We start from the raw sequence: 8,990 nt of genomic DNA on the forward strand, positions 1-8,990 counted from the left end.
CTCTGCCAGGGAGGAGGGGAAGCCGGGAGGAAGCAGAGACAGGACACCTGACCCAAACTGACCAAAGAGATATTCCATACCACAGCACGTCATGCCCAGGATGTAACTGGGAGTTACCCGGAAGGGGAGCTCACTGCTCAGTCAGGCTGGGTATTGGTGGGTGGTATTGTATTCTCTTCCCTTGTTATTTCCCTCATCATTATTATTATTGGTGGTAGCAGCAGTGGTTTGTGTTATACCTTAGTTACTAAACTGTTCTTATCTCAGCCCGTGGGAGTTGCATTCTTTTCGATTCTCCTCTCCGTCCCTCCAGGAGTAGCGGGAGGGCAAGAAGGGGGGAAGTGAGTGAAGGAGTTGCCTGACTGGGTTTAAACCATGACAATTGTTTCGGATTAATAGTCGCTTGCCACAATGCTGATTTATTGGCTCTCAAAGTTATTGCTTCTGATCTCAGTTTCAGCATGTCATACCTTACTTACAGCTGGTATTTGCTGTGTTAGTGTTCATCAGATGGGGGGCTTGGGCTAAGGTTCTTGTTTCACTGTACCTTTATGGTAATGACTTGTAATACAGGCGGGCTCCGTCAGCAGGGCGGGACGGATGTGGCCGTGGACTTGTACGTGGCCATCCCGCTGCTCCTCGTCCTTGCCTCTGTCTTTGTGAGGCTGCGGGGAGCCAAGGGGGAGCGGCCCAGGGAGCCGGCAGCCCCCGAAGCAGCACGGAAGAGCGGCCCCGGGGAGCAAGCGGTGGCAGTAGCAGGGCCAGAGGCCAGGAGGGAGCGGCTGCCAGAGGAGGAGGTTGGGGCGGTCGAGGAGGAGAAGGAGGCGGCTGCCGAGCAGCTGGATGAGGCGGCGGAGGAACTGGGCCCCGCGGCTGAGCCCAGCCCCACGGCGGCCGAGAGCATCCCCTGACAGCCGCTCGTGGAGCCCCGAGAGCCCAAGCCCCAGGAGGATGCGGAGAGCAAGAGACCCCTGTTCTGGACCCCTCAGTTCAAGAAGGACAGGGACCTGCAGGAGAGAGTCCAGCGCAGGGCAACGAAGATGATTAAGGGAGTGGAGCATCTCTCTTATGAGGAAAGACTGAGGGAGCTGGGTCTCTATAGTTTGGAGAAGAGGAGACTGAGGGGTGACCTTATTAGTGTATATAAATATATAAAGGGGGAGTGTCACGAGGATGGAGCCAGGCTCTACTCAGTGGCAAACAATGATAGGACAAGGGGTAATGGGTACAAACTGGAACACAAGAGGTTCCACTTAAACTTGAGAAGAAACTTCTTCTCAGTGAGGGTGACGGAACACTGGAACAGGCTGCCCAGGGAGGTTGTGGAGTCTCCTTCCCTGGAGACATTCAAAACCCGCCTGGACACATTCCTGTGTAACCTTATCTAGGTGTTCCTGCTCCGGCAGGGGGATTGGACTAGATGATCTTTTGAGGTCCCTTCCAATCTCTAGCATACTGTGATACTGTGATACTGTGACCACCTTTGGGAGCCTCAGCTGGGTCCAGCCCCAGGCACCTGGGACAAGTGCAGGATGCAGGAGACCACACAGCACTTTCCAGCAAGGCAGAGGAGGAAGATCTGGACTCAGAAAAAGAGAAGCTGGTGGTGAGAGAGCCAGCAAGCACACCAGCCCCAGTGACAAGTATAACAGCATCAAAACTCAAATGAGAGTTCTGAAGGTTTTGAATGGCCTTTGGGTACCCTTGGGACCTGCCTGCTGATTGCGATGGGGATCAGCATGTCGGCACACATACAGAGTGTGTTTTACCCATGACCATTTTGTCTGATCTCGAAAGTTAAGCAGAGTTGGGTTTAGGTCTTGTCTAGGGTTAGATGACAATATAGGAGGACCAAGAGGTTTTCCCCAAGGCTGGACAGTCATGAGTGGCAGGGTATGTGAGACAGTATGGGTGAATATCTAGTGCCCTGGGCCCCTCCAGTGCTTTGGAAGCGTCAGAAATGGAAGGCAGCTCTATGGAGTGCCCAACAACAAGTTTCAGAAACTGTTGAAGGGAAGGGTGAATTATTTTTGGCCCAGTGGGCCCAGGACACTTCAGGCCGTCAGGGCAGAGATGCAACATATAGATGGGCTTGTGATCAAGGGGTGGACTTAAGAATGGACACTATTGCCCACGTTATTCATGAGTGTGAAACGTGCTGCAATTAAACAAGCTAAACGTTTAAAGTCTCTTTGGTATGGAGGATGACAGCTGAAGTACAAACTTGGGGAGGCCCGGCAGACTGACTATATCACACTGCCACCAACCCGTCAAGTCAAACACCATGTGCTTACCATGGTGGAAGCAACCACCGGGTGGCTGGAAACATACGCTGTGCCCCATGCCACTGCCCGGAACACTATCCTGGGCCTTGAGAAACAGATTTTGTGGCGACACGGCACCCCAGAGAGAATTGAGTCGGACAGTAGGACTCATTTCTGGAATAACCTTATAGACACTTGGGCCAAAGAGCATTGGCATTGAGTGGGTATATCACATCCCCTACCATGCACCAAGCTCTGGGAAAATCGAACGGTACAATGGGCTGTTAAAAACTACACTGAGAGCAATGGGTGGGGGAACTTTCAAGCATTGGGATACACACTTACCAAAGGCCACCTGGTTGGTCAACACCAGAGGATCTGCCAACAGGGCCGGCCCAGCCCGATCAGAACTTTTACATATTGTAGAGGGGAACAAAGTTCCTGTGATGCACATAAAGAATTTGCTGGGGAAGACAGTCTGGGTTATTCCTGCTTCAGGTAAAGGCAAACCCACTTGTGGGATTGCTTTGCTCAGGGACCCAGATATACTTGGTGAGTAAAGCGGGAAGATGGGGAAGTCCAATGTATACCTCAAGGGGAAAACAGCCAATGAACTCAATTATATGCTGTTGCCTGCTATGAAATACTTTTACAGCCCACCAACTAGATGTCTTCAGGTCACCAGCAACTAGCCCTGACTTCCCTCCAACCATCATCCCAACAGAGAATGAACTTTGATAGAATCAGATGAGTTCTGTGGTAAAGGAATGATCAGCATCAGCAGGCAACAATCCAACACTGCACACAGCCTTTCCTGCCCTGAAAGACTGTTACAAGAGATGGAACCTGACATCATGGACCAACTGGACTCAGCAGCTTTATAGGGATTGGTCCATGCACTAAGGAATGATCTCTGTGTGTGTGTGTGTGTATGTGTGTATATATGTAAGAGCAATGGTATATTGAAAATGTGGGATCTGAGCATGACATGAATGGTATGGAATAAGGGGTGGGTACTGTCCTGGGTTCAGCAGTAGCAGTCATTTTTTCTCCTTAGTAGCTGGTGCAGCGCTGTGTTTTTGACTTTTGGCCTGGGAACAGTGCTGATAACACAGATGTTTTTAGTTACTGCACAAATGTTTAGTCTGACCAAGGACTTTCTCAGCCTCATGCTCTGCCAGGGAGGAGGGAAGCCGGGAGGAAGCAGAGACAGGACACCTGACCCAAACTGACCAAAGAGATATTCCATACCACAGCTCGTCATGCCCAGGATGTAACTGAGAGTTACCCAGAAGGGGAGTTCACTGCTCAGTCAGGCTGGGTATTGGCGGGTGGTATTGTATTCCCACCCCTTGTTATTTCCCTTATCATTATTATTATTGGTGGTAGCAGTAGCGATTTGTGTTATACCTTAGTTACTAAACTGTTCTTATCTCAACCCGTGGGAGTTACATTCTTTTTGATCCTCCTCCCCATCCCTTCAGGAGCTGGGGGAGGGAAAGAAGGGGAGGAGTGAGAGAGAGAGAGGGTGCCTGATTTATGGCTGACTGGGTTTAAACCATGACAGCTAGGAAAACTGTACATTTAGAAAAGGAGTCTGCTCCCAGATAGGCTCTGTGAAAAGCTTGTACATAGCAGAGCTGAAGAACCATATTTTAAATATTCCTAAGCATCCATCACTATTATTACTTCTAAAATAATAGTCAAATTTTACTAATAAAGATGCAAGCTACAGCTTTTAAAATCAGGCACTCAGCAATCAAGGAATCCCAAAAGTTAAAGTTTCTCTGAAGTATATGTGCTATATTCCTGTTTCCCTGTTAAATATAGATTTTCAAGTATCCCATTAAATCTGAGATAAATATATAATATGTGCAGCAGGTACATATTAATGCAGTGGAAAATTATTAATTTTTAGACTATCTTCAGGCATAAGTGCTTAATTTCACAATACTTGTATCAATTTACTGACAGTTTACAGACAGGGGAAACACTGTGAGCATAGACACCTACTCCGCAAGACACCTTCTACATTTTCATGTGATAGTCTTGAAAGGAAATTATAGGAAGGAAGTTTATAATCAAGCCTTTCAAAGTAGCTATAAAAGTCTAAATTTTGTGAACACAGAATAACTGGAATAATAGTTCACTGACTTCTAAGAAGAGCTGTTGGGCTGGGCCTTGGAGGTCAGTTCTTGATCCCAAATTATATAACTGAACTGAAGAATTTTGTGCAGAGGGTGCTAATCTTATTTGCAGATAGCAGCAAGAAAGAGGGGGCAGACAGGTATAGAAAACTTAAATATGGTGTAAAATTAGTCAGTGAAGACATATGTAAAATAATGACCATGGAGCAGCATCAGAAAGTCTTAAGGGTAAAAATATTCAGAAAAGAGGGGCCATGTGGGTCTATATGTGTGTCAGAATAAGGACACTAAAATAGAGCTGGCAACAGCCTCATGAAGAGTTTGCATTTTCTTAGAAATTACTGAAAGTAATAAATATAGGAAATTTATTTTGTTTTGTTGCTATTATTTTCTTGAAATGCAGATACATCACAGCTGTATTTCCCACAGGTCATTTCATACGAATCCCATTCCAATCCTGTATGAAGAGGGCTTTCTAAACTTTGATAGAGTGAAACACCACAAGGTCAGCAAAGACATTTACTTTCAAGGAATGCAGCTCCTACTGGAGAATTAGATTTGTAATTCAGAGCCTTTACTTGATGAAGTTAATAAGAACATGGCTACATTTTATGGGCACAGGCTGAGGTTGTCTTGGCTGGGGTAGTGACTAAAATTAGGCACCAGCTTAAACATCTTGTTGAACCAGGAGCCATAACCTTGTTTGGAGCAATGCCTTTTCCTGGGTAACAGTAGCAACAGAAGTGAAGTGCTCTTCTGAAACTGGAAAAATAAATAGCAACTTTTATTCTGGAGGGGAATTTGTTTTGTCGTATTCTATTTTACTCCAGTGGGTAGGATACCACCAATTTTCTATTTAGAAACTGAGATAATTTAGAGCAGCACTGATAATCAGAATATTAAGGAAAACTACATTTACAGTAGTCATTGCTAAGTTGCAGCACTTGCCTGGGGCTCTGGGCAGAATTCAGGATATTGTTTTTATCTTTGAAGCTCCTAATGGTTTCAGTTTAATTTTCTTCTGAAGTGTTGTTGCCTCTTTTGTGTTTCTATGTGCTACAGCTGATATAAGTAGAAGTACACAGCATGAGCTTTTTGATTCAGGAGAAAAATCTGTTTATACATTACACAGGCTCCTTAGCTTAGCACTTTACTCTTTAGTATAACAAACCTCAACCACTGGTGTTCCACAAAACACCCACCTTTCTTTGGGTGTTAGGGACAAAATTAAAAGGCAAGTTCAGAAATTATGTTAATCTAATAATCAGCAGAAGAAATAGCGCTAGTAATTATGACAGTGGTGACCAGCAAACAGAACTTGTGTCAATTTATTAAACTTTGCTGTGATTTTAAGGTTCTTAAAGGCATTTCTGACTTCTGGGGTCAGAAAGAAGTGTATATCTTTATCATTTTATGAACCAAATAAAAAGGAGAAATAGTCCAAAACAAAATTCTTTTCCATTTCAAAATTATTTTCACTCAATGATATTCGCTATTGAAGAACTTTATGGTTTATGCATATATTTTTTAAGGTGGTTTTGGTGGGAGAAGCTTTTATATGGCTCAGAGATCTATTTTGGGGATCAAACCTGCAGAAGACTTAGTATTATAATGATAACTATATCCTTGAATGTTGAAAGCAGTTCCATATTATTCCCTCCCTCAGTAGTCACATTATTGAAACATCTGAAAGTGGGCATTACTGCCAACTTACACTTATTTAAATCTTCTGAACCCTCTTTATAAACTAGTATCTCTATCTCCAGCAATCCACTTCTTGCCAGTTTTTGACAAATTCCCTCCAAATTACCAGTATCTTTCCAGCAACGAGAGCTTCCAATATTTTATTGTTTCACCATCTTTAGTGAGGATGCCATGTAATTTCCTCTGTCTTTATAGGAGGCCTGGATTTACTGTGGCCAGCTTTACTGCCAGAGGCATTTGTGAGTGTTACTGTGCACTACATGCAGTGAGCATATAATCATCTTTTGGAACCATTCTACTCTGGTCTGTCTCTTTCATTAGATATGAATTTTTAACATACTTTGTCTTAGCTGTATTTGCATTTGGTTTTTTCCCCCTATTTTCATTTTCTCACATGCTCTCATTTTTCTAATCTCTTAAACCATTTTGGAATATCTCTGTTATGTTCATGCTTGCATAATGCATTACATAATTTAATCTATGAAATTTCAGATGATACCAAATTTATTCAGCTAACAGATGCAACATGGATCAATGTTGCAGAATGACTCTAAGAGCAGAACCATAGAGTTCTGGAGGACTGTGCAAGCAAGGCAGGGGGTGGCCCCCACAGGTAGCCAGAGACCGGACCTGGGAGGAGAATGTGGAGGAAGCTGTGGGGGCTAACCAATACTGTTATGCCAAGAAGGAGTGGCTGAATACCACTCCTATATATGTGTGAACTGGTTAACAAATAAAGTAGAAGTTGCTTATCACCCATATTGGGTTGGCCTGTCTGTTTCTCCTTGCCGCTTACAGATCAAGGCCTTCTGGGACAGTGAAAGTAGGTAGAAAATCTGTGCCATCTTGACCCATAGGAATCATTACTGTTTCTCTAAGAGAGAACCAAAAGAAGGCAAAGTTTCTGATTAGTAAATAATAAGTGAATAAGTGGACACCAAAAACTCTACAGACATGGTCTTTGGCTTACTTTTTTTTTTAATGATCACTGGATAAATAACAGTACATCACCTCCACCATCTCTTTACATCCCGCACATTCATCCATCCTCCCTTATACTTCAATATGGCAGCATAACCTCCTGTATCATTCTGACATTTATGTGGTTATCTATTTTTCTTTTGAAACATTTTGTACCCCAAAACAACCTCTCACTAGAGGTAAAGATAACCTACTCTGAAGCTAATGAAAGATCTTAGGTCCCTCAACTTATAAAGCTACATTTAGCCACTGCTAAAGTAAGTACCACCTGCTCCACTGCTCCAGGAAAGCTTCAGAAGTGGGATTTATCAGGTAGCTGAGCATTCATCACTTGAAGTTAAAACTTGGTTCAAATGTATGGACTTGATCTATCTTTGAAAGTCATTGGATGTTCAGTCAGAACGAATTGCCTCCTCCAACTCTGAGAAGCAACAACCAATGCCAGTGTGTTGCCCCATATTCTGTTCTGGCCAGCAGATTACTTATATGTTTATTCAGTGTTATAGTGATGGTGGGGGAAGGGGAAAGGAGACTGTATTTTCCTTTATTTTTGAAAGCTTCATAGTTTGATCCAAATGAGATTATTATGTTTTGCTTATTTCAACTATCTGTCCAGAGATAAAACTGCAAGAAGTAGGCAAGGGTGAAGCAGCCAGTCCTTGACAGTGAGCTGGAAGCACTGCTGAACAGAACTGCAAAATAAAATTTCACAATCTTTTTTAACTGACTACCATGCTCTGTGGGTGAGTTCAAGATATTGTCACTTGACAAAACCAGTAAATCTGAAGGAATTAAGCAAATTTCTCTACATTTCAGGGCTTCCAAATCAGGAACACATTCTACAATAATTTAAGCATTTCTGAATCCAGAGTGATTCTCATCATCCGAATCCAGCCAAACGCAATCTAGCTCACCTTAAATAAGATATCCTTGCAAAGCACAGCTCTCCATGAAATATATTGGTAATCATTAGCACTGAAGTCCTCTTTGGAATTAATTTTCCTCTGGAAATGAGGAGAGCTTTCTCTACTTGAGTCTTCTCAAATCTCTGTCTGCTGGAGAGACAGAATACTATGTCTTCAGTTTAGTGAGATTTATTTTCACTAAATTAAGCTAAGTTTTATCTGGATATTTTAGAGAGGAATGCCTTCAAACTACCCCCCAAAATGTAAGTCAAATAAATTAATCTGCCTTTCTAACATTTTTATTTAAGAATGCTTTAAGCTTTGTATAAACAACAGCACCATTTCCCAATGGAATAAAAAATATAGAGGGCAAGGAGGAATAGGAAAAGATATGAAGGTCAAAGGATGAAAATTGAGGTATCAAAGGAAACATTAATCAGAAGAATCTTTGTCAGTATTCATACTGTCTTAGGAAAGAAATCAAGTAGACTGTCTTAAGAGGGAAAACAGTCTTGCAAGCCCCATAATCAAGAGTACTCTGACAAACCTGCTCATTTCAGTCTGATGAAAAAACCTTGCTGTAACCAGAAGAGTCAAGGCTTTGAAGAGAAGCACATATGAATGTAACAAAGTGAAGGTATAACCAGAAAAGCATCACTGAAAAAAGCACAGTAATCTATATACTTGAACAAGCACTCAGTGGAGGTATTCCTATAAGCATGCCTGCCCTGTGCCCATGCTGATAGCTCCATGGAGGTTGCTGAAGGACAGAAAGGAGACGGAAGGCAAGGAAAAGGGTGAGGGATTAAGGTCATCTCATATAGAAGGGATGCCCCACAAGTTGCTGCTGCAATCTAGGGGTTCAAAGCCTGGTGTTACTGAAGGTGCCAAAGCAACACAGCAAGGTGGGCCAACACACTGCAGCCACTGAAGTGGTCTTTTACCTGGTGGTGTACTGCAGCTGGCTCAGACAGAGTTAATCTTCCCCA

The sequence above is a fragment of the Pezoporus wallicus genome, unplaced genomic scaffold (assembly GCF_028554395.1).
Source record: "Pezoporus wallicus isolate ANWC-B61680 ecotype Strahan unplaced genomic scaffold, APGP_CSIRO_Pwel_v1 contig_3486, whole genome shotgun sequence".
NCBI lineage: Eukaryota > Metazoa > Chordata > Aves > Psittaciformes > Psittacidae > Pezoporus > Pezoporus wallicus.